Source organism: Terrapene carolina, unplaced genomic scaffold, assembly GCF_002925995.2.
Source record: "Terrapene carolina triunguis isolate 2854851 unplaced genomic scaffold, T_m_triunguis-2.0 Scaffold58, whole genome shotgun sequence".
Taxonomy (NCBI): domain Eukaryota; kingdom Metazoa; phylum Chordata; order Testudines; family Emydidae; genus Terrapene; species Terrapene triunguis.
Window position 1 is genome coordinate 107,898,545 of NW_020664409.1, and position 25,204 is coordinate 107,923,748.

The 25,204-nt window shown below is 45.1% G+C and overlaps 1 protein-coding gene across 8 annotated transcripts in view; it reads right to left on the bottom strand.

Annotated features, from left to right (window-relative positions):
* TSNARE1 (t-SNARE domain containing 1) overlaps positions 1-25,204 on the bottom strand; it is a 686,859-nt gene that overhangs the window by 380,771 nt on the left and 280,884 nt on the right. The gene's annotated exons all lie outside the window — the stretch shown is intronic.

Below are 25,204 nucleotides of genomic sequence, written 5' to 3' on the forward strand. Positions count from 1 at the left end.
GTGGCCCTTAAAGGGACAGTGTTCTGCAAAGTGCTCTCCCTGGAGGGCCAGGGCACGCTAATGGCCACAGTTGGCTAAAGGACAGGGGAGGAAACCGAGGCAAAGGTGCTGCAATGCCACATCTGGCCAGGAGGCAGCATACTGGAGCAGCGTTCACACATGCACACTTCCTCTCTCTCTCTCTCTGCTCCAAGTACAATTATTGTGGCTTGACGCCAACCAGGCAGAAGCTGGGCATGGGCTCCTGGTGATGGGAACTTCGCCCTGGAGAAGGTAGCAGTGCTACGACATATCCGTTCAGCCACAGGGTAGGCCAATTGACACCAAAAGTGGGTGACACTGACCGGGGAAGGGGTGACCCGGGCACCTGGGAGATGCCCTGATTAAGCATATCTTCTGGGAAGCCTCCAGTGGAATGGTGGGGGGGGAGATTAGGGGCTCCCCAAATATACGACAAAGATTCTCTCTCTACCTGGGCAGGAGGGGACAGCAGTGATGCACATACTCGCTCTCCCGTGGGGTACAGCTGCTCCATTTAGCACTGGACAACGCAAACTGCCTCCTGCCCCACCCCCACCCCATGGGAATGAATTAAGAACATGGAGCAAAATTCATCCTCAGAGTAATTCAATGCAATATTTCTGCTGCACTTTGGTAAAGGACTCTGTGGCCCTGTCAATGCAATGAACTGTCAATGGATTTACATCAGAGAGGGAAGTGGCTCACCGGGGTTCATCCCAAAGAGATGATAGTGCCACTTGAAGCAGGTGGGGCTGATTCTTTAGGAAGCTCTAGTACAGTGGTTCTCAAACTTTTGTACTGGTGACCACTTTCACATAACAAGCCTATGAGTGCGACCCCCTTATAAATTAAAAACACGTTTTTATATATTTAACACCATTATAAATGCTGAAGGTGAAGCAGGGTTTGGGGTGCAGGCTGGCAGCTCGCGACCCCCCCATGTAATAACCTAACGACCCCCTGAGGGGTCCCGCCCCCAGATTGAGAACCCCTTCTCTAGTAGCTGGAAAGCTATCAGTCCATGATTCGAAGACACCGGCTGCACAAAGCAAACCCCAGAGTGGCTACGTTCAATACACTCCTTTGGTTGGTTGGTTTTATACAGTCCCCAGCTGGCAATCTCCTCAAAGAGGCCAAGGACTGAACTGATATGGAGTCTGAATTACCCCCTCAGATCTAGAGATCAGGACTGCGGCATGGGAGCAGACATGGGGTTAACCTGCACGGCTGCTGCCCGTCAGCTGCACCCTTCGGTTGATGAAAGGGAGGACTTCAGTTCCTAGGTCTGCCTATGCAACCCCTTTCCCTGGCATTGAAAGAAATGCACTTAAAAACGATTTAATGACAGAAAACGGTAGCTATTGGAAAGCACAGTTGGATTATTATGCACTCCAGGAGGATTACGTTACACTCCTCCTCCTTTGTCAGCCACAAATGTGGGACTGAAGGAGACGGGAGAAGGAGTTGGAGACAGAGTTAAAAATGGACTCTCCTCTTCCTGATGGAGATGTTGTTCTCAATATTATCAGAAGGGGGCGCTGGAGGAAGACAGGTCTCCAACCACCTAACAGTTCTCTATTCTACTTGTGTACCCAGCAGAATAACTCATTAGTTTATTATCTGTATGGCTCTTTGGAGATAAAAAACACTATATATAAAGTACTAGATATTATCGTAATTTGCTATGTATTAGTACATTCCTGAAATATTTTGCTTCTATACATTTTTAATTGGCTAACAAGTCACACTTGTGAAGTTATAACCTCTCAATCAGCCAATCAGATTCTGCCTATCATAACACCCTTTGATATTATATTTCACGCCTGGCGGATGATAGCAATGATTACACAGTTAGCCACACCTGTATTTAAAAGCACCCTCAATCATCCCGAGGTGAAGTGATCATTAAAACTTAACTCTCACACACAAGAACAATGGCAAAGGTTCTCCCCCCACACCACCACTTTGTTAAGTAGCATTTAGTCAGGTCAGTGACACGGCATTCTGAGTTGTGTAGTTTAAATTGCCTGACTCAGCAGAACCAGATGGCATAGTACATGGGTTCTCAGTCTGGGAGTTGTAACTACAAGACATCAGGCACATGACCAGCTGGATCAGAGGGGATCCTGGCTACATCCAGGCTACGTGGAGGGAAGAGGAAATCCTGGTATGGAAAAAGAGGGTCATGGTATGGAAAGGGTTTAGAACCACTGGTTTACATACTGGCATATGTAGCAAGTAGCCCACCTATCTTTCAGAGGTAGTGATTAATTTGGGTTAAACTCTGGGTTAAATAATGCAAGAACAATTTTAGGGTTTTTTTTTATTATTAATATTTTTTGTAAATGAAAAATATTTATGAGGTGGTGGGAGGATGTTCTATGACGGTGTTGATAATTACTTTCTCCAAGGAGCTAAAACAAATGAGAAACCATTTCTAACCCCAATAAACTGACTTGATTCCTTCTTTGCATCTCCAGTGTGTCCTGGGGACTGTTGCTTCATTCAGAGCTGACACACATTTTTTCAAGAGTATTTCGAGCAGTAGGAGTTATAGAATTTCTCTTGTTGGGTGGTCTCTTTACATGCTCCGTGGCCAGTTAAAAGCCTTTGATTTGCCTTATATACGGTAGAGAGCATTGAAAATTTGCTGTTCAGAATTGTCAGTAAATACTACATCAGCAGCAAAAAATAATACAGCACCTAACTATACCTATATAGAGTTTTTCATTTTTAGATCTCAAAGCACTTACCAGAGGTGGTCAAGAATTATCATCTCCAATTTTCAAATGGAGAAATCGAGGCACAGAGAGGTTAAGGGACTTGCCCAAGGTAACCCAGCAGGCTAACAACACAGCCAGAGATAGAACCCAGGTCTCCTGAGTCTAAGGCTAGTGCTCTATCCACTAGGTGACAATGCTTCCCCTAGAAGGCAGCTCAGGTAAGCCTGTGGCCAGCCAAGTGGGGCAATTTCCAAGAATCTGGAGGAAGGTCAGCCCTAAAAACAGCCCTTTGCTATACAGCCTTCTGCTGATAAATCATAGGATCAAATTCAGCCTGGATCAGTAGCCACCAAATTGTCACCACACGGTGGCCGTCTGATGGCCGTTCTCAAAAGAGCACGGTGGTTCTCACTTCAGAGTTGAGGTACATTGGATGGGAGGCGTGGGGAGCCGTGTACACATACTGAGAGGCTCTAACCGCTCCGTAGGTCAATAGAAGCTCTCAGTTTCCACTGCTACCAATGCAGCACTACATTTACACACAAGGTGTTTTGAAAAAGAAATAAACTCTGGTTCTGACATCGACTAAGATGCCTTCTAGCAACCTGTTTTATTGCAATCATTACTAACATTGCTGTCCTGATGCTGTAAACACTGTAGGTGTTCTACATGCTGTATTTTGATATTTAAAAGACTGTTGGATAACACCAAGAAAAATAGCCTGTGCTTCAGCATCATGGTAATGAGTGCAGGATATAGATACATTTGGGTATATGCAATAAATCAAGCACATGGGCTGCAATGAGTTACTTCAGTCATAGAACTCTGCCGGTATTCTTTCACCTGAACATGTTACATTACCAATGGCCCTGATCCAAAATCCAGTGACTTCAATGGGTATGAGGATCCGATCCTATCTGTTTTTATAGCCCGTTCATCACTGTGGTGCCTGGTATTATGCAAGTTATTTTCCCTTTACATCTTTGCAGATACACAGTCACGCACCAAACTAATTTGTTAATAAAATAATAAATCATATGTCATCAATGCACACTATAAGCTACAGGCTCTAATGGGGCAGCCTGCAGCGGCTATACAATCAGCCTTGCCCATTTTATACCTCTGCAAAGGGGGTGGGTATGATACGATTAGGACACTCAGGTAATGTCCTCTGCTAATTCCCAGGCAAATGTCAGCTGCCCAAAGTGAGGGTGAAGTGAAGGTGGAACCACTGTTCTGTGCCCACTCCATGCTGACCAGAAAGGCTTGCTGGATACAGAAGGAAGTGCTCACACCTCCTGTTTAAAGGGTGGTGGGGCTACAACTGCAGTGCCCACTCACTGGGAGTCCCAAGAGAAACCATGCCCGTATGTGCCAGAATTCCTCCTGGTGGGGCCCACCCGCATGGCCCTTCCACACTCCCCAGCGTGGACCAGGGCTTAGAGAATAAATATGCAGAGAAGATCAGATCAACAAGCTAATGTGACATTCATTGCCATGCCAGCCATCAGGAAGCCACATTCCAAACCTGTTGCTGTGTTCTATATTTCAACCTCCAGCCTGACGTCAGGTGGATGTATTGCATAGGCAAAGCTATCAGCTCAGAGTGACTCATGCTGCTAATGCAGCTCTCCCTATTGGAAGATCTGGATAGGAAACAGTGTTTCGCATATAAAATGATGGCCTTATTACTTTCCTCCAGTTGTCGGATGCACCCAAAGTAGGGAGCCAGAGAGAGGAATAGGAGTTTTCCTTTAGGGAGGCTGGTGTCAGAGCATAGGTTCCGTAGAGATCGTTGACAGGAAGAAAAGAAATGAGTGCATGTTTTCTAGCTCATCTGCCCCATGTCCCAGCCTGCCACCTAGATACACAGGAAGAAGTCATGTGGTAGCTGTGTGATATGGGGAAAGCCTTGCAGTGAAACATAAAAAAAAAAGGGGGAGGGCAAACAGGTTGAATTGTAGCCTCCCGGGGCCTTCTGCTGCTTAGAAGGCATTGTGAGGAATTCATTGTTAGTCACCTCAGGACAAAACTATGTCATGCTGCACCTTCCATCCCAAGAAGATGTTTTAAATGCTGGAGCAATCCCTGCCCCGTGAAGATTAACAATAGAAGGAAAAGCTCCCCCACCCACAGGCACTGATACACATGCACAGATTGATCATGGATCGTTAAATGCTGCTGGGTCTCCCCTGATGCAGAGAAACCATGACAAACTGATGACTCTAAAAGGCTAAACACTCAGGCACTCCGCTCAGATTAAGCTGCTGTTCCCCACTCACATCTGCCAAGGTCTTGCTCTCCCACTGTGGAAGGCACTTGCTGCTCCCCACAGGAAAGGCCTTCCATAAAGACGAACCCCTCCCCCTCCCCCTCCCCCCCAGTCTGGAGAGAAGTCTGAGACAATCATAGTGGGGTGGGCAGTGGAGAGATGGGGAACCTTAAATGACACCTCATGCATCATTACTCCCTCTCACAACCCACTACACATTTAGACTCACCGAGACTAACATGGGTGGGTCTTATTTGTAACCTCAATCCCAGGAACAGCAGAAGTCTATATTCACTGACAGGTGGTTAAATATATATTTAAAAAAAAACCCTCAAGCTGTCCATCTACAGTCAGATTAGTCCCTTTCTCAATGGAATGAAATCAGATGTCACCTATCTACCACATCTAAGAGCTTTCTATGCCATCACTGTCATATCGAAACACCTAGTAACACACTGTGCTCTTTGCTGTTGCATCTACACACATGGTGAGCACAGCAGAGCAAGACTACAGAGTCCTCGGCTAAAGTCATTTGCCAACCTACCCCCACAGCGGTATTTCTGGAGCCAAAACAATGACTACTGGGCTGAAGGCAAAGAGTTGACGTCAGGAGGTTGGTGAACTCTTTTGGGGACAGATCTCTCTGTCTTACCCTGCTCCTCACAAACACATACAATCTTGTATTCCCAGCTCCTAGGTGGTGCTTTCAGATCTGAGGACAGCCCTAGAGTGGGAACGAATGACAGTGCCAAACCCACAAACCTAGAGAGCACATGATTCAGAGAGATACCTATTTCTGCACCACTGGGCTTTGAAATCAAACCTGGAACCATCTTAGGTTTCAGATTCAGAACTGCAGAGGCCACACCAGAACCAGACGGATCTGACAAGTCTGATGTTTAGGATCTGCAACTGCTAACGATGGCCATCTTCTCTCTCACCTTTTTCTTTGGACCGACACAGCGGAACCAATGACATGATCCTCGGTTCCTTTAGAAGCTAGATGGACAGATGGTGCTTTTGACACCTTGATAGCTTTCACAGGAGGATCCGACAAAACAGGAACAGGACCCGGAACCAATGAAGACCCCCAATCTCCTGGATCCTTTAGGCACCTTAGCCTTGCTAGATGAAACAACCAAAGGTGAAACATGCCTCTTAATCTTCACTTCCAACAATCACCCAGAACCTAACGGTTTAGCAGCAACAACTTCTTTAAGCAGGAGCACCTGCAGTCTATCTGACATTCCTTACACACTCCGGGGGTGAAGGCCCGGCAAATAGAACACTTAGAAGGAGAGTGGCCTTCCACGAGGCATTTAAGGTACCTAACAGTCATCCGATGCTGGGAAGACAGCAGGACATGAAGCGCATCTCTTCAAATCCCAGCTTCTTCTTTGGTTCTGCCATTACATAGAATTGAACCTACAAACGATGATAGCTAACTATAACTACTTTAAACTACACTAGAAAAAAGCCAGCCAGGTGCACTGAATAGGAGAAAACCCCAGATCCGAGAGAGAGGAGCAGTGCACTTCCATCTGGTTTAGCAGCTGGAAGGAACTGAGGCTGGAGAGGGTGCAGCGTCCCCTTATATAGTCTCACCCTCAGAACGTACAGAAATGCTAAGGGAAGAGGCAAGAGGGGGGTGAGCACACCCTGTAAAAGGCACTGCTTGTATAATGTTCTACTGTTAGGTTGTTCCACAAGGCGCAAAACCCACAAGTGGAAAAATGCTGAGCCACTCGAAGAACTGTTGGCTTTATCAGTTCAACTGGGCAGAGGTGTCTGAAAGTGACATTTTCAGCAAGATTTCTCCTTTAAAATGGGATGTGGGTGGGTACTTTGAGGCCAAAATGTAGGCTTTGTAGGTTCAATAGAAAGATTTCCACGACTTTTTTTTTGTCTTAATGAAGTCTGAAACTCAGAAAGGGAAAATGACTAGCCAAGAATTGACCCTATTCTGTCTATTGCCACTTTCCCTGTTGAGTGAAATATCACACTGATCAGCTATAAAAAAGTAACTTAGATTTTAAAAAACCATTTGTCTAAAACCACCCAAATCGAACTTAATAAACTACATAAGGTTTCCTCTCACTCCCAGTGAAAACCAGACTGTTAACCAGACAGTATCTCTAACATACAGCACTGCCTCGCTAATTCAGACTAATGACTAAGGGCCTGATCCAAAGCCCATTGAACTCAATGGAAAGACACCTGTTGACTTCAGCAGGCCCCGTCCAGTGAAGCACCTAAGATCATGAGTTGTCCCATTGTCTTCACATGACTCAAGTTACTCACATGTGTTTCCAAGATAAGGGCCTTAGTTCTGCACTCTCCTACTATCTTCCTTAAATCTGGGTGAAGAGTGGCTGACTTTGGATTGGTGACTGCATCTATGGCAATATCTAACCTGAAATTAAAAACCTGAAGATGGCCCCTGCCAGCTGACTCAGCTCGCAGGGCTCAGGCTGCAGGGCTGTTTAACTGCAGTGGCGATGTCTGGGCTCAGGCTGGAGCCTGAGGTCTAGGACTATGTAAGCTGGGAGGTTCTCAGAGTTTGAGCTGCAAACCAAGTCGGAAAGTCTACACCACAATTAAACAGACACTTAGCCCAAGCCCCAAAAGATGGCATGGGAGAGCCATGGGTGTCTAACGGCAGTGTAGACATACCCTATGCGTACAGTGCCCAGCACATCTATGGCACTACAGTAAGATACAGCAAATAAACAGTAATAAATAATAATAATATATTGTGTACAAATTACCCCGCTACCCCGATATAACGTGGCCCGATATAACATGAATTCGGATATAACGCGGTAAAGCAGCGCTCTGGGAGGGCGGGGCTGCGCACTCCGGCGGATCAAAGCAAGTTCGATATAACGTGGTTTCACCTACAACGTGTAAGATTTTTTGGCTCCCGAGGACAGCGTTATATCGGGGTAGAGGTGTATAAGGAGTGTGGATTAGAGAAATTAGGTTCTTTTGCAACCCTTCTATTCAGAATACATTATGTTATAAAAAGACAGGCACCTTTTTATATTTTTAATTATAATAAATAATATTCTTCTGAAATCAATCCTACTCTTCATTTTATCCAGAAATTATTTGGAGCTCAGATACTGTGTCTTCCAGGTGTCTCTGCACATTTACAATCATCTCATAATGTGCTAAGAGTAGACTTTTAAATAAAATTTGGTTTTTTTTTTTTTTTTTTTGAAAAATGATTTCTTTTTTCTATTTTTTTTCCAGGAAATCTCTTGGTTTCAGTTCAACAACCGTGCTTCTAGGAAAACAAGAGGGGGTACGGGAATAGCTAGTTGTATCTCATTCATCCTAAATCTCTCCCTTTTTTCATGGCAAACCCTCCATCCCATTCCACCCAGCCCACATTTCAACTTCTCTTCAACCTCCACCAATAATGCCACAATGCCATGTACATTTTCTACTCCCCTCTCTTTGGTTTCTCCCATACTATCTTTATGGAATATCCTCCCCATTCCAGTTTACCAAGCCACCATTTTCTGCTGGTCCAATGTCTCAGTGCCAATTCTGGTGGCTTATGTCCAGCTGATTTCAGTCCTAAGACTTTGCAGGCAGACAGATATCACCGGGATGGATGTGGTATTAAAAACCTAAAAGAATGCTGCACACTGAAGTCCCTCACCCAAGACTTCCTTCTTCTACAATGCCCCCAACAAGGGATGTAAGGACTTATTACATTTAATAAACAAGCACCTAACTGTTCCATCCTCCAAGGTTTCTTAGGCATCCTGTCTTCTCTGTGTCCATCATTTAGGGACAATTCCTGCAAATACTTACTGACACAGGGGCAGATTCTGACTCATATTGAGTAGCACCTTACTCCATAAATAGCTCCACTGATTTCAGTAGAACCATTCATGGACTAAAGGTCCTATTCACTGTGAGCAAAGTTATCACAATCTGACCTGGATGTAGTGCCACTGACTTCAATGGGATTACTCAAGGTATTATTTGCTATGCAAGAGAGGAAGTGTTTGTAGAAGTGAAACTAGCTCTTTGGGGCAGGGACTGGGTACTTTTTTGGCGTGTACAGCACCAAACACACTATCAATGCTTAATAAAAAGGTATAATCACAATTGACTCCCATCCAAATGCGATATATTTTCTCAGCATGCCTCTTCCAAAAAAACCCCCACAAAAACCAAACATAAATGTACAGACAGTATAAAACAATGCACCAGATGAACACTGAATCTACACACGAAAAGCCATGTTTACGGTTTCATGCTATTACACGGCAATAAATTATATTGCTCAGAGGTGCTTGTCATTAACACTGCAAAACAGTGGAGAAGAAAAAATTGGGCCACCGAGGTGCATTTTACATTAAGTCTACCCATCTGCACAGGAATAATTTCCTTTTGCTGATCAGGCACAGCGGCTCATGCATAAACCAAATCCCACCCCTTCCCACCTCAGAGGCCCACTGGATGAAGCCAGGGAAGGAGCTCTGGAAGCAGCTCCAAGTGTTGCTTTATATCTGTATTACTAGGATGGGGAGATTGGCAAGATTGCTCAATTAATCTAAAGAAAATGTATCATTTCAGATAAATGAGAGAAGAGTATATTGTAATGAAATTGGCTCTGGCTTTCCAAGGGCTGTAGGATTACTCCGTGCTGTGACATCTGTATTGTTACCTATCACCTCTGTGTTCTTGGGGAACCAGGGCGCAGTACCTAGCCTGTCTGACTCACGGAAGACCTTCCCCCCGCCCCTCGCCTCTGCTTGAAACAAAGCCAATCGGAAGAAAGACTTACAAAAAGGTGGTGGGAGACACACCTAAACCCTCCGGACAAGGGTGACAGGATTAAGGAAACTTCCCTAGCCTCATTTGCATCAAAGAGGGGACAGGGAGGCATCTCCAGTAGCATTCAGAATGGAGAACAGAGATTCCAAGTTAATGTGTGTGTTCCTCTGATTCTGGGGCTGGAAGAACCAAACCCTGGGGAACTTAGGTCCTGCAGGATAGCTCCATTGAACACAAGTGACACAAGCAGTACATTGATAGAATTACAGGAACCCCCCAGAAGAGTAACCCTAATAAATGAGTGTAACCCAAAGTAACGGGCAAATCTGGTAATAGTATTTAGAAACATTTTCACAGACAAATATAATGTGTTTTACTACAACTGAAATACAGTTGTTGCTGATGAATGAGTACATCTTTTTGGTTTTTCCACTGTATTTCTACCCACTAACCATTAACAATTATACACACACACACACACACACACACACACACAGAGTGAGAGACAGATACATGAAAATACATGACAAATACAGTCCATCTTTTGGCTTCTCCCATAGTTTCACCTTCAGAACATGTGTGACATTCTTGATTAGGCCACAGACACTAAGAGCACCCATTTAATCAATGAACCTGCAGTCCTGAAATGCATTATCCCCCCAGTGCATACAGTTAACATATGAAATCAGCACACACATTACTAAACCCTTTCAAGCACAGAGATCACAGTTGCGTGTTTGATAAGAGCTTGGATAGTTCTCTGTGACAATGTGTCCCTCTGTACCCCATCAACAGCATGGTGCCTAGAGATGTCCTGAATCATTTCAAAGGATGCTCCCTGATTTGGGAGAAGTGCCAAGCAACGCTTTGTCTGGCTTGTGTGGAGGCCCAGAAGATCATTATTGTCATGACCCAACAAGTCGTCCTGAGAGTAAGAGCAACAAATTATGCAAACTAGTTTCCCATTGAGTGGACCGATCCCTTTGCAACTCCATTTGGCAAATGTTTTTGTTATCCATACAAACCCCACGCAAGTCAAGTCACAGGCCTAGTAGTCATCATTCAGTACAGTCACTTCCAAGTTTTCTGCTCTCATATTTTCTTCTCTCTTTTTCCTATTCTTTCGTCCCTGTAAGTAGAAAACCTTTATGGCAAGTGTAATGCTAAAGGCAGCACTATACTGGCAAAACAGATGCTCTTTTTTAATTGTCCATCTCCCAGGCATAATTGGTTGAGGTTAGACAGATATAAAACAGACAAGAGTAGGAAAAAGGAACCTTTCCCAGCTCATGTGGGAAAAGAATCCTCACCTAGATTTGGAAATAAATTTAATTATTTTTCTAGATTCAGTTAAGTTCACTTTTTTAACGATCCAATTAATATGTTTTGGCCCATAATCAAGATAAAAATAGGTAACCTTTACCCCCGTCATCCTGCTCCCTTGTTTTTGGCAGCTTGTTAGTTACTTGGTCACTCAGGCATAGCTAAGGAGGAAAGTGTGACATTCGAAGCGCTGCTGATGCCACGTTAGAAAACTTGGAAAAAACATCTCTATTTGGATTCTACTTCTATTTGGAAATTATCTTGTCACTACATGCTCTGTTTTCTGCGTATTTCCCCACCTTCTCCTGTCCCATTATGTAGGGCCATTTGCATGAAAACAGGACCTTTGTTACACAGTTCATCTGCTCCTGCTTTGGTCTAGTTCATCATAATCATGCATGGATTAAAGACTGATCCAAGGAGTACAACTTCAGTCCCTGGGCTGGGTGGGCACTTAGGTCAACAGAGATGCCAAACCAAAGGCTAGGGTCCACAAGCAGAAAGATGGGAAAGAGAGAGAGGGGAAGAAGGGACCTGGTGAGGATGGAGTCTGCTGGGTTTGGACTAAAGGTTCATCTGGGCAAGTACCTGTAAGACAGCAGAAAGAAAGATACATCTTTGCAATGGGACAAATTCTAGTGGTTTCAGGCCTCGGTTAGCCTGAGGCTTGGACTGTGCTACAAAGTTAAAGTCAATGTTTTACATGATACATGGCTGTTCGTTGTGTTATTGCTAAGTCAAATAAAAGGCTGAAATAGCTCTATAGGTTACCGCTGGCATGGCCTTGTCACCTAGGAATGTGAAAAAAAAAAAATCACACCCCCTAGGCAACATAACTATTCCAGCAAAACCACCAGTATAGTCACAGCTATGCTGACAGAAAAGTGTTTCTGTCGACGTAATTCAGGTTGTTTGGGAGGTAGTGTAGCTACGCCGGCAGAAGAAATCCTTGTGCCAGTTTATGCTGCATCTACACTAGGGGGCCTCTGCTGGCTTAACTATACCGACTAAGGCTCTAGCGTAGACAAGCGCTTAATCAGCCACTGTTCAGAATCATCTTCACCACAAAAAGCAACAGAGGGTCCTGTGGCACCTTTAAGACTAACAGAAGTATTGGAGCATAAGCTTTCGTGGGTGAATGCCCACTTCATCAGACGCAAGAGCTATCTTCACAACAGTCAATTATCACGTAACACAGAAAATTATGTCTTCTGTTAGGGAATAATCAGTGGGCATGGGTGAACTTCTAAAACCCAAATATCCTGAAATCATAGATATTAGAGATGTAGGAGAACTAATTAAAATTACAGAGTCCACCTTCTCCTAGCCAGTGCAGGAGTATTTTCTATAGCAGGGTGGGCAAACTACGGCCCATAGGCCGCATCCAGCCCGTCAAAACTTTTCATCCAGCCCTCGAGCTCCCGCCAGGGAGTGGGATTGGGGGCTTGCCCCACTCCTGCGCTCCAGCCAGGGAGCAGGGTCGGGGGCTTTCCGCATGGCTCCCAGAAGCAGCGGCATGCCCCACTCTGGTTCCTATGTGTAGGGTCAGCTAGGGAGCTCCGCACACTGACCCCGCCCCAAGCACCCTCCTCCCCCATTGGCCGGGAACTGTGGCCAATGGGAGCTGCAGAGGCAGCGCCTGTGGGCAGGGCAGCACACGGAGCCTCCTGGCCAAGCCTCCCCATAGGAGCCGGAGAGGGGACATGCCATTGCTTCCGGGAGCTGCTTGAGATAAGCGCTGCCTGGAGTCTGCATCCCTGCCCCCCTCCCGGCGCCCCAACCCCCTGCCCCAGCTCTCATCCCCCTCCCACCCTCTGAACCCCTCAGTCCCAGCCCATAGCACCCTCCTGCACCCCAAACCCCTCATCCCCAGCCCCACCCCAGAGCCCGCTCCCCCATCTGGAGCCCTCATCCCCCCCCCCCACACACACACACACACCCCAACCCTCAATTTTGTGAGCATTCGTGGCCCGCCATACAATTTCTATAGCCAGATGTGGCCCTCAGGCCAAAATGTTTGCCCACCCCTGCTCTATAGCATGTTTTAATGTGTTTTATGTATACATTTTTGAAGCTGATATCCCTGCTAATAAAGCCTCTGGTCTGCCCTGCCTGAGGATTGGGGCCCTGGACTGTGCTCGGTACCCCAGGTCTGAGAGCCTGGGTTCCCAGACTATACCTGGCTTTACCCTACCTGAGGGTTGGGCTTTAGACTGTTGGTGCCCTGCCCCGTCTGAGTGCTTGGGCCCCTGGACCACTCACTGCTCAACCCCGCTGGAGGATTGAGCCCCGAGACTGCTAACTTCCTCCTTGTCTAAGGCTAGGTCTACACTACAGCGGGGGGTCGACCTAAGATACGCAACTTCAGCTACGTGAATAGCGTAGCTGAAGTTGCGTATTTTAGATCGACTTACCTGGCTGTGAGGACGGGGGCAAGTCAACCGCTGCCGCGCCACCGTCGACTCCGCTGTCGCCTCTTGCCGCGGTGGATTTCCGGAGTCGACGGCAGAGCGATCAGGGATCGATTTTATCGCGTCTTCACTAGACGCGGTAAGTCGATCCCCAATAGATCGATTGCTACCCGCCGATCCGGCGGGTAGTGAAGACGTGCCCTAAGACTGTTATTCCAGGGGCGTGACAGCCACTAGGCGTGGCCTCCTTCAGAGATTGATGGCGAGGAAGGGCCACACGGGTCTACACGTTTACAGAACTCATTTTATAAACCTCAGTTTTAGGAGCTTCCAGTAACTGTCGACTCCTAGAATTCAATACAATTTTCTCAACTTCAAAAAGTGTATTAGTACGGCAATGTATATAAGTGATGCTGAAGAGTGGCCACTATACCTGCCTTTGGGGGTGGGAGAGACGGGGAGAAAGAGAAAAAAAAGGGCAAGTTAGAGTACGTGTGTATAAGAGACTGATACCAAGTTTTCAAACCTGATCAGATAGTAAATGGTGGGATTGTTCTCCAGATTTCCCATATCTACATTCAATTAGAAACACAAAGACAGAACAAGGATGATTGCCAAATGGAGAGCCAAATACACAGATAAAGAAAAGCTGGTTTCACACTGAGGCCGTGGCTACACTCAGGACTTCCCAGCGCTGTCGTGGCAGCGCTGTGAAGCGCGAGTGTAGTCGTGCCACCAGCGCTGCGAGAGCTCTCTCGCAGCGCTGCAGGCTTTGATTACACTGACGCTTTGCTGCGCTCGGGGGGGGGGGGCGTTTCCACACCCCTGAGCGCAGCAAGTTGCAGCGCTGTACAGCGCCAGTGTAGCCAAGGCCTAATGTTTTAAGTTTTGTGAAGAAAAAGAATCCTATTTCTGTAAAATTCAATTCATTAATTCATATCTTTATAAACAGATCAAAATTGAAACGTCACAAGCAGCTAGATCGGGGCGGTCAAACTTTTTGGCCTCAGGGCCGCATCGGGTTTCCAAAATCGTATGGAGGGCTGGTTACCGGAGGCTGTGCCTCCCCAAACAGCCAGGCGTGGCCCAGTCCCCCCCCCCCCTCCCACCCCCCCCGCCCCCCGCCCCCCCCACCCCCCCCCGCCCCCCCCCCCCCGACTGCCCCCTGCCGCCCCATCCAACCCCCCCTCTCATTCCTGAGTGCCGCCCGGGACGCCTGCCCCATCCAACCACCCCTTCTCCCTGAGCACCCCCGGAACCTCCCCCGGACTGCCCCCCGCCGCCCCATCCAACCCCCCCTCTCATTCCTGACTGCCCCCCGGGACCCCTGCCCCATCCAACCCCCCCTCTCATTCCTGACCGCCCCCGGAACCCCCGCCCCTGACTGCCCCCTCCTGCCCCATCCAACTCCCCCTCTCCTTCCTGACTGCCCCCCGGGACCCCTGCCCCCATTCCCCGCCCTCTGACCACCCCGACCCCGTCCACACACCCCCCGACCACCACCCCGAACTCCCCTGCCCTCTATCCAACCCCCCTTGCTCCCCGCCCCCTTACTGTGCTGCCTGGAGCACCGGTGGCTGGCAGCACTACAGCCGCGCCGCCCAGAGCACCAGAACAGGCAGCTGCGCCGCCCGGCGGGAGCCAGTCATGCCACTGCGCAGCACAGAGCACTGGGTCAAGCTGGGCTCTGCAGCTGCGCTACCTCAGGAGCTCGCAGCCCCGCCGGCCAGAGCAGTGCGCCGGCGGCGGAGCGAGCTGAGGCTGTGGGGGAGGGGGAACAACAGGGAGAGGCCGGGGGTAGCCTCCCAGGCCAGGAGCTCAGGGGCCGAGCAGGAGAGTCCCACGGGCCGGATGTGGCCCGCGGGCCATAGTTGCCCACCTCTGAGCTAGATGAAGGGACCGGGATCTAGGATTCCTGGGCTTATTACCAGATTTGTGAATAATTCACTAAGTAACCACGGATAATTTACTTAACCTCCCTGTGCCTCAATTTACTCATCTTTAAAATGGAGATAATATTAGCATCTGTACTTTCCTCACTGGGGATTTAATTCATGTTCACATGTACAGCATTTTCAGATCCTTCAATGGATAAGGGCAAAATGTTATTCACATTCCACAATATCATTACCAAAAATGAATTGAGAAAAATACCCATTAAAAATGTCAGTTTCCTTTTTAAACCTCTAACTGAGATTTATAATTGAAGTGCAAACTGACCTTTACATACTGTACAGTATAGCTAAAATGTTGCTAAAATATATAATTCTAGTGGGGACAGCAGGTGAACTCACTACTCTTTGTACTGCAATTATCTTAGCTTTGATTTATAGTCTTCAAATAAAGCAGCACATCTGGATTTTCTCTCTGCATTCTAGCTGCACATCATCCAAGAGGGTTTTAGGGGAAATACACCAGGCATCTGTATTATTTGACAATTATACTGAAATGAGCAGTTTTCAATCCACTTCAACATTATTCTTCCCCCATTGTGATTCAAGTGGTCTGAGAGAGGGTGGCACAGTCTAGTGGCCTGAGTACATGTCAGAGGCTCAGGAACTATTGAGTTCTACTCCATGTTTTGAAAGTGACTTGCTATTTTACATTGAGGAAGATATAATATCACTGCGTTTCAGAATAGTGGCACTGCCAACCCCAAGTGATCGAAAATCATGCATCAGGCCTCCCCAAAATCATGAGACTGTCTTAAAATCAGGAGATTAAAAAAAAAGGGGAGGGGGAAGCTCTATTGATTTGCCTTGTGGCTTTTGAGCCTTAGGGTTACACTGTGGTCCAGCTTTTCTCCACAACCACAAGAGTTTAGAAACTTAGTAGTTTTTTTATCAAATAGTTTCAACGGTTAGTAAATTTAGCAAAAAAAAAAAAAAAAAAGAAAACCAGTGCAGAAAAAGGATATAGCAAAGTAATACTCTCATGGACATACCTAATTCTTTTGTGGTTTGACTTGCCTCAAAAGTTAATATATGCAGATAAATGTGCATATATTAACAAGTAACAAGGTTAACCAAGAATAGGGTACCGACCTAAGGGATAAATAACAGTCTTCTGTAGAATAAATCCATGAAGCCACTTGCCAAATTCCCAAAGTTGTGACATCAGTAAACAGGTGGATAACAGACAAGTAAATGCAGTGATTCTAAAAAGGTGCCTTGGCTTCTCTCCTTCTGTCTTCCTATTTTTTTGTCCAGCATTATGCAGATGTCCTCCATTGTGCTCCTTCCCTACAGTTTTCAGAGTAGCAGCCCTGTTAGTCTGTATCCGCAAAAAGAACAGGAGGACTTGTGGCACCTTACAGACTAACGAATTTATTTGAGCATAAGCTTTCGAAAGCTTATGCTCAAATAAATTTGTTAGTCTGTAAGGTGCCACAAGTACTCCTGTTCTTCTTCCCTACAGTGTATTCTTAAATTATTTGTCTAGTTTAGTTTTAAGTTACTCACGTGATGTTGTTTCCGCCAGTTCTCTTAGGAGGCTCCTCCATGGTTTAAAAGACCGCCCGTCAGACTTGACTAAGTTTTGTTTTGCTTAAAATCAACCCATTATTCTGCAGGTATAACCTACAGCTTCCTTCCCTTCCTTTGTTGCCGTCCTTTAGCTAGACAATGGTTCTCACCATGTAGAGTTTTAAAAGTGGAACATGTATGGACTCCTCTATTACACGAAGGACTAACTTGAAGGAATCACAGTATTATTAGGAAGCTAGCCCAGGGGTCGGCAGCCTTTCAGAAGTGGTGTGCCGAGTCTTCCTTTATTCACTCTCATTTAAGGTTTCGCGTGCCGGTAATAGATTTTAACGTTTTTAGAAGGTCTCTTTCTATAAGTCTATAATATAGAACTAAACTATTGTATGTAAAGTAAAAAAGGGTTTTAAAATGTTTAAGAAGCTTCATTTAAAAAGCAGAGCCCCCTGGACCGGTGGCCAGGACCCGGGCAGTGTGAGTGCCACTGAAAATCAGCTCGCGTGCCGCCTTCGGCACGCGTGCCATAGGTTGCCTACCCCTGAGCTAGACTGATTACTTCACCAAAGAACCACACAGCACATCATCCCACTATCGTACAAAGTAGACCTTACAAAAAAAAAAAAAAGCTTGCCTAATTATATCCGCATATGTTCCAGAGAACATTAATTGCTTCCATAGACATGCTGCAAAAATGCCACAGCCCAACAATCAACATCAAAGGATCAGAAGAAATGCCAGGCTAGTTGAAGGGAAGAAGCTCCTGGCTTTAGGGTCGACGTAAATCTCGGAAAATAAAGGAGACCTCACATAGAGCCAATGTAAGTATTTCACTAAACATTAGCATGTTTGGATTAACATGTCAGCCCCTTAAGGACTTGACTGCAAAGGGAATGCCTGGCCCTGACAGCAACATATCCTGTGTGTGTATACATGAAATATTAAGTAATCGTCTTCCCACAAGCCCCTTTCCATTCTATTGATGAACTGCATTGTGCAATGTGCAACCACAGGGACTATGGTTTACAAGGACCCGAGACATTTCTTTAAAGAGTTTTTGACCTAGGGATGTTTACAAAACTGTGCCTAAGAATCCAAAGGCTTGTCACTCCAGTTAGCATTTCATAATGCAGCATTTTCCAAGCTTTATGCCTGTGGACATTCTACATCAGACTACAAAACTATTGTTCATTGCTGGCAATGCTAACAGATGGTGAAAGTCAGTTTGCTCTCTTTCCGTACAGGAGGTCGATGGAGAAGTGATTAAAAGTTTTAAAGCCATTTTTCAAAGTGTTGCTGAACTCTTTAACCTACTGAAATATCGTTTCATGATATCAAGTTATAACTATGTAAGAAATAAAGCAAAACAACAAAAATATCAGTTTTCTGTTCATGGAAGCAGAGAGAAGACTTGAATATTATTGAAATGGAGGGATCAGAATGGGTACTAAATAAATTAAACAATCTGAAGAAATACATAAGAATAAAATTATAACAATCAATCAATCTACATTGTACATTTCACTAAAAGATTTCAAAGTACATTTACAAAGGTGGGCAAGTATAAGCTCTATTTTACACAGACCAAAAATGAGACTCGGAGAAGTTAAGGCTATCATTTCTAAACTTCAAATACGTAGCTTGATTTTTAGCTATGCTGGGAACCTGCAAGTTTTACTGACGCTAGGGATATGTAGGTTTTAATTTTAGGAAACACAATTGGAAGAAAACTGGCCCAAGGACACACAGCATGTCAGTGGCTGAAATAGGAACAAGATCCAGTTCTCTCAATCCCCAATCCAGTGTTCTAACTACTGACTCTCAGCTCTCATCTTTAATTCAGCCACGGCGCTCCTCCCCAGCTAATTAATCCTAAATTGGGCCTGGCGCAGCTTCCAGGTGCGACCAGGAGCACTAATTACGTTCCGGCTTCAATGAACCCTTTCACTGCCAGTGTGGGGTAAACACCTCATAACAGTCTCCCTGGCAGGCTGATGTTTTTGTTTGTTTTTAATGGCAGCTGTTTGAAGCCACCTGGGGGGGTTGGAATGCTAAGAGAAGTCTCAGAGAAGCGGATTAATGGCCAGAGGACAGATGAAGTGGTCAAAGGTGTGTGATAAACTTATTTATCTGAAGTTCCGCAGTTTATCACATGCTGCTGCAATTTATCATATAGATGTCACATTTCTGGTGTTTTAGGATTCTAAAGGATAAGAGATGTCACATAAATATAAGACATATTTATTAATGAGGCAAGGGTATTATAGTTAAATGTAAATGGTGCAGTCTGGTAACCCTGTTTTACTGTCAAACCAATAAGATTTTTCATGTCAGAAATTGATGGCAGTAGTGATAAATAAAGGACAGATAAAGTTAATCCAGCTGCTTTGAGTTGAACAGAGAAGGTATTACTTTGAAGGGTTTAACATATTAATGGAATCAAAATGACACTTCAAAATATTTATGGAAATCTTTTTTAAAGCTTATACATGAAGAATAACAAACCCCTATAAAATATTATTAAAATCCTAGCCGCAATTAAACATGCTGACACTTAAAAGCGTCTGTCTGATTTACTTAAAAATCTTCTTTCAGGAAATTATGACTCTAAAATACCTCTCTACTTTTCACTTTTTAAAAAAAAAAGAATTTGAATTTCTTAGGAATAAAGAACATTTTAATGGAGGATATTTTTAAAGCCAAAACCTTCAAGTTATAAAATTTAAAGTTAATATAAAGAATAGTCAGGCTTTTTTTTTCAATGATTTGAAGGTAATATAAAAGCATATAGGGCATAAGCAGTACTGAACACTAGAGATCTAGTAATAAGAGCATATGGGGATCAGCCAGTCTAAATGCTGCAGATCTAGTAATAAGAAAAAAACATCCTCCGGGCAAGGGGTGTTTATCCATTTGCATAATGAGTGCCATTTGCATCCTGTATCCTACCCTTAAACCTGATAGAAAGAGCTCCAGGATCTCAACAGTGGAGAGGTGTAGCAGAAGATGGGTTTCTCCTACCTTTTCAACTAGCTTGTTCAAGAAAACGAGGTTGGATACTAGGAGTAAATTCGCTAGATCTGTACAGTCCAGTGGTGTCTTACTGACTGAGTACTGCCCAAACCATTGAATATTTTGGAATTGATGGCATGTGTCCTTCTACAAAGGTGTCAGTAAGCATCTCCGTCAAGAGGGGACCCTAGTGATCTCAAGTGTCTTTAACTAATCCATTTACAGGTTCTAAGAAGGGACCATTGTGATTATGTAGTCTGACTTCCTGTACAACACGAGCCATAGAACTTCTCCAAAATAATACCTAGAGCATCTCTTCAAGAAAAACATCCAATCTTGATCTAAAAATTATCAGTGATAGAGAATCCACCATGACCATGAAATGGTTCCAATGGTTAATTACTCTCACTGTCAAAAATTTACATCTCATTTTAGATCTGAATTTGTCTGGCTTTAACTTCCAGCCATTGGATCATGTCATACCTTTCTCTGCTAGAGAGAAGGACTCATTATTAAAATACGTGTTTCCCATGTAGGTAATTATAGACTGTAATCAAGTCACTCGTTAACCTCCTCTTTGTTGAGCTTTACAGATTGAGCTCCTTGAGTCTATCACTATAAGGCATGTTTTCTAACCCTTTAATCATTCTTGTGGCTCTTCTCTGCACCTTCTCCAATTTATCAATATCCATCTTGAATTGTAGACACCAGAACTGGACTCAGTACTCCAGCAGCAAAGGCACCAGTGCCAAGTACAGAGATAAAATAACCTCTACTCCTACTCCAGATTCAGGGGCACGAAGAATTTTCAGTTAGACGACTTTTTTTCTTTCTGAATATTTAATAAACAAAACATGAGGGGCCTGGGCTTGAGTTGAATGTGGTGATTCAGATTTCTGGTAGTGTATCAAGTGTTTCTCATTATGCAGGTAGGCCTCAAACTGGGAGTGAGATGTTTCTTTTTCTGGGAGCATTGTATGGTTCTTTTCCAGGGAAGAGAGTATCCCACATTTGGGTAACCTTTTCCACAAAATATGTTGGCAATTCTTCACAGCATGTGATGCTGGCTTTCGGGGTAGTGGGAAGGCAAACAATTGATGAAGTAATTAACCTTCCTGAAAAGTTCTACTGGTTACTTAGCGATTTCAATAACCAATGAGATATATGATCTTTTCCTTTCTATCACGGCTGCTGAATAACAGTGTGGTGAGCCATAAATGTCTTTTGGCACAGTATGCACCCCAAGGGAGAACAGGTGCTTAGCAGGGATACAGCATGGCTGAAAGCCGAGTACCACAGCAATCCAAAAGCTCTGCTTTCCCCTTCACTTGGGAAAAGAACCATTGCCCTTGTCGCATGCCAGAGCTGTTCAGCTAAATTCATTATTCTCAAAGTATTTTGGACTTTATTTTCAGCTTACTTTATTTTCAGTACTTACATCAGGGCCATTACATAAATCTTAACAAAAGCATTGTACTTATATACCTTCAAAAAACCTATGTTAAAAGAACATTAAGATTGCAAAGTGAAGCACCCAAAAGTTAGGAAATGCTCAAATTAAGGTTGCCTGTGCAACCTTAATTCAGCCCTCTTGTGCATATGCATCATGACAGTCTAATTACATGATCATATACCATTTTTTTCTACCAAACACCTGGCCTCATTCAATACACAGAATAGGCAGTATTCCTTTGATGGGTAACTACTGAATATTCCATTTGATACTCCTCATTCAATGTGTGGTCCCGTTGCATTATTTACTGCGCCACAACCAAACTCAGCGCTTGAATACAGAATTATTAATTTCCTCATGGGCTTTTCACTGATGCTCTCATGGTAGTTTACAAACATCATTCAATATATCTTCACAACACCATTGTGAGAACAGGTGGTATTATTGTGCCCATTTTACAGATGAGAAACAGAGACTAAGGCTCAGAAAAGTCACTCATCTAATGTCGGGCAACCAGAAAATAAGGAACACACAATTCACAGCCAGCTGTGAACATTTTGGTTTAAGTGACTGGCCCAACCTCACACAGAAACTGTGTGGCAGAGGCAGAAATAGATTTCAGTTCTTCAGGGCAGCATTCAACTGCCTTAACCATGAGACCTTCCTTTCTCTCCCTGCATCCTCTGGATCATTCACTACACGCCTTCCAACTATTGCAACAAATGAGGCAGAGGTCCTACCGACAACAGCCTTCTTCACTACACAACCCTGATTTACACCCAGAGCACGTCCATCTTGTGCACTGAATGAGGCAAGGGGTCCTGTGGAAGAAACAACATGTGATCAAGTAATTAAAGATTGTATCCTCATAATGCATATACAAAAGGGGACCGAATTAAGGTTACAAAAGCACCCTTGATTATGGCCTTTTGAGTGCTTAACGATGCAACCTTAACACTCTTTTAACATAGGAAAGTACATCCCCAAACTAAGTTTTTTCAAGCTTACGAAGTTTTAAAGCTTCAAAATCGGAAAAAAAAGAACCCCACCAAATATTTAACTCTGTGGAACCACATTGTCCCCCACATGGATCATCAGCAGGGTTGGGATCTTTAAATCCACAGCACAGTCATCTAACCCTTGAGTTAATAAAGCAACTGATAGCATTAGGAAGTTGTTATCTTTTATGTAGACCTGCCACTAGAGGGGGATGGAGGAATACACATTGCCAGGACCACTGAATTATGTGCACTCCAGCCCTGGACACCGGTGACCCTTTGTGACAGAATGAGTATGTCTGTAAATAAAATAATATTTAATAGCCAAAGAGCTTGAGGGGGTGTGATTCAGGCTACATCTACACTACAGGGGGGAGTCGATTTAAGATACGCAAATTCAGCTACGTGAATAGCGTAGCTGAATTCGACGTATCACAGCCGACTTACCCCGTTGTGAGGACGGCGGCAAAATCGACTTCTGCGGCTTTTTGTCGGCGGCGCTTACTACCACCTCCCCTGGTGGAGTTAGAGCGCCGATTCGGGGATCGATTGTCGCGTCCCGACGGGACGCGATAAATCGATCCCCGAGAGGTCGATTTCTACCCGCCGATTCAGGCGGGTAGTATAGACCAGACCTCAGATTTAGCAAAACTCCATCAAACCAGGTGAAACTGCCCTACTCAATGAACAAGTGAACAAACCATTTTACTTCTGAGGCAGGCTAGTCTTTGAAATACAACCTCTGGGGTATGTTGTTAATCTTTCAAAAGGCAGCTATTAAATGTCTTTGTATCCTCAATGGGCCATCTCTTAGGCCTTGACTAGACAAACCCAGAGAGAAAGCAGCATTTCCCTTACCTTACCCCACTTCATTGTACATGAAGGCAATTCAGAAAAATTGTTTGCAGAGTGGAGGTGTTGCTCTTGATTAGGATGGGAAGCCTGGCTGGACACAAAACTGCCGCAGGGTGTGGCAAGATCTCTGACTGCATGAAAGACAGCTGAGATTCACTTTCTCTCAGAACAGGATGGGGTAGGAACTGAAGTCAGACACAGATTGCTTTTTGGAATACTTAAGGACTGTGTTTTCCCTCCGTAACTTTCAATGAGAATGTCTGGCCTGGTTTAGCTTATGCCAACTATAAATCTAGGTATGTTATGCAAGTCATTTTTTAACTCCATTTATTTTGTTTTAAAATAATCTTGTTCTTACGAAGCAATCTGCTGGTGTGTGTGGAGAAGGTTCACCCTGCACCCCTCAAGAGAGGGATTCCGAGTGGCAAAGAGGTTCTGGAACTTAAACCCCACCACTCAGATGTTGGACAATAAGACGGGGCAAAGGCCTTCACGCCCAGTGAAGCGTGTTGCAAACAGCTGTGGCAAACAAACAACTGGGCTGATGCCAACAGGACCCAGGAAGAGACAAGAGTTGGCAGTGACTATGCTGGATCTAGAGACCTATCTTGCAGGGCCTTTCATCACACACAAATACAATGGAACCTATGTATTGTGAAGTCCCCTCTCCCCCGCCCACACACACACACCAATTTCACTCTAATCAGAGAGATGTAGACACAAAATATGAAACCAGAATGTGCGGCAATTTTATTATCTCAAAATTCGACTCAAATGTTGTCTTCAAGGTAACGCTAAAAGTAATAAACTTACCAAATGCCCACTCATTGCTCCCTGAACATTTTCTGGGTTAGAGGATACTCAAGGAGAAATGTGGGACAGTCTCAGAACAAGGGGGGTTGGGTGCTGAGGAGGGGGAAGAGATTAAACCGTAACTGTTTGCTGCAGAGGTAGCACACACAGCTCAGAGGTCTCTTCTGAACAATTAACAAGGAGCAGCACCTGAGGAACAGCTGACTATACTACATTTCTCAGGTAAAACACCACCTGCCATGACTAATGCACTAGGTAACGCTATCTCAGACTGGCAACTACAGTGCTGAACTGTTCAGTGCCTCCAGGAGGCAAGGTAGCTATGCCGACATACAGCCTAGGGCATTAGCGACATCTAGAAAGTACACACCTGCCATGTTGTTTAATGCAGCAGTTACATTCAGGTAAACACACCTGCTTTGTGCTGGATGTTTCAGACACACCTGTTCGTTCTGTGTGGGTGAAACATCAACAAAAAGCAGCAGATTGGTGAACAATCAGCAAGGACACTGCAGGCTTGAAAAATTACTTCTGTCCCATCCTCCTGTTCCAGAGGGTGTTGGCTGCACTATAGGATCTTGGAGGGGTAAAGTAGGGAGAAAGAAGGTGGGAATCTTGGGTTCCATCTTTAAAAGGAGAAAATGTAACCGGGAATAAGAGCATAGGTGCTGAGTTTTTCTTCTGCCCCGAGGCCCCACCCTCATACTGCCTCTTCCTGCCCCTGCTCCACCACCTGCCCCGAGGCCCTGCCCTCACTCCGCCTCTTCCCACCCTGCTCCGTCCCCTCCCCGAGGCTCCCGCCCACTCACTGCTCCCCGCCGTCCTCCACGCCTCTCCCCCAGCACCCAGCAGCTGTTTGGTGGCACCTGATCATCTAATTGGGAGCGCTGCCCAACAGCTGATTGGGGGGTGCCATCAAACAGCTGTGGCTGGTGAGTGCTGAGCACCCACTACTTTTTTTCCATGGGTGCTCCAGCCCCGGAGCACTCATGGAGTCGGCGCCTATGAATAAGAGCGACATTCTGCCATGAGATGTACGTCTCATGT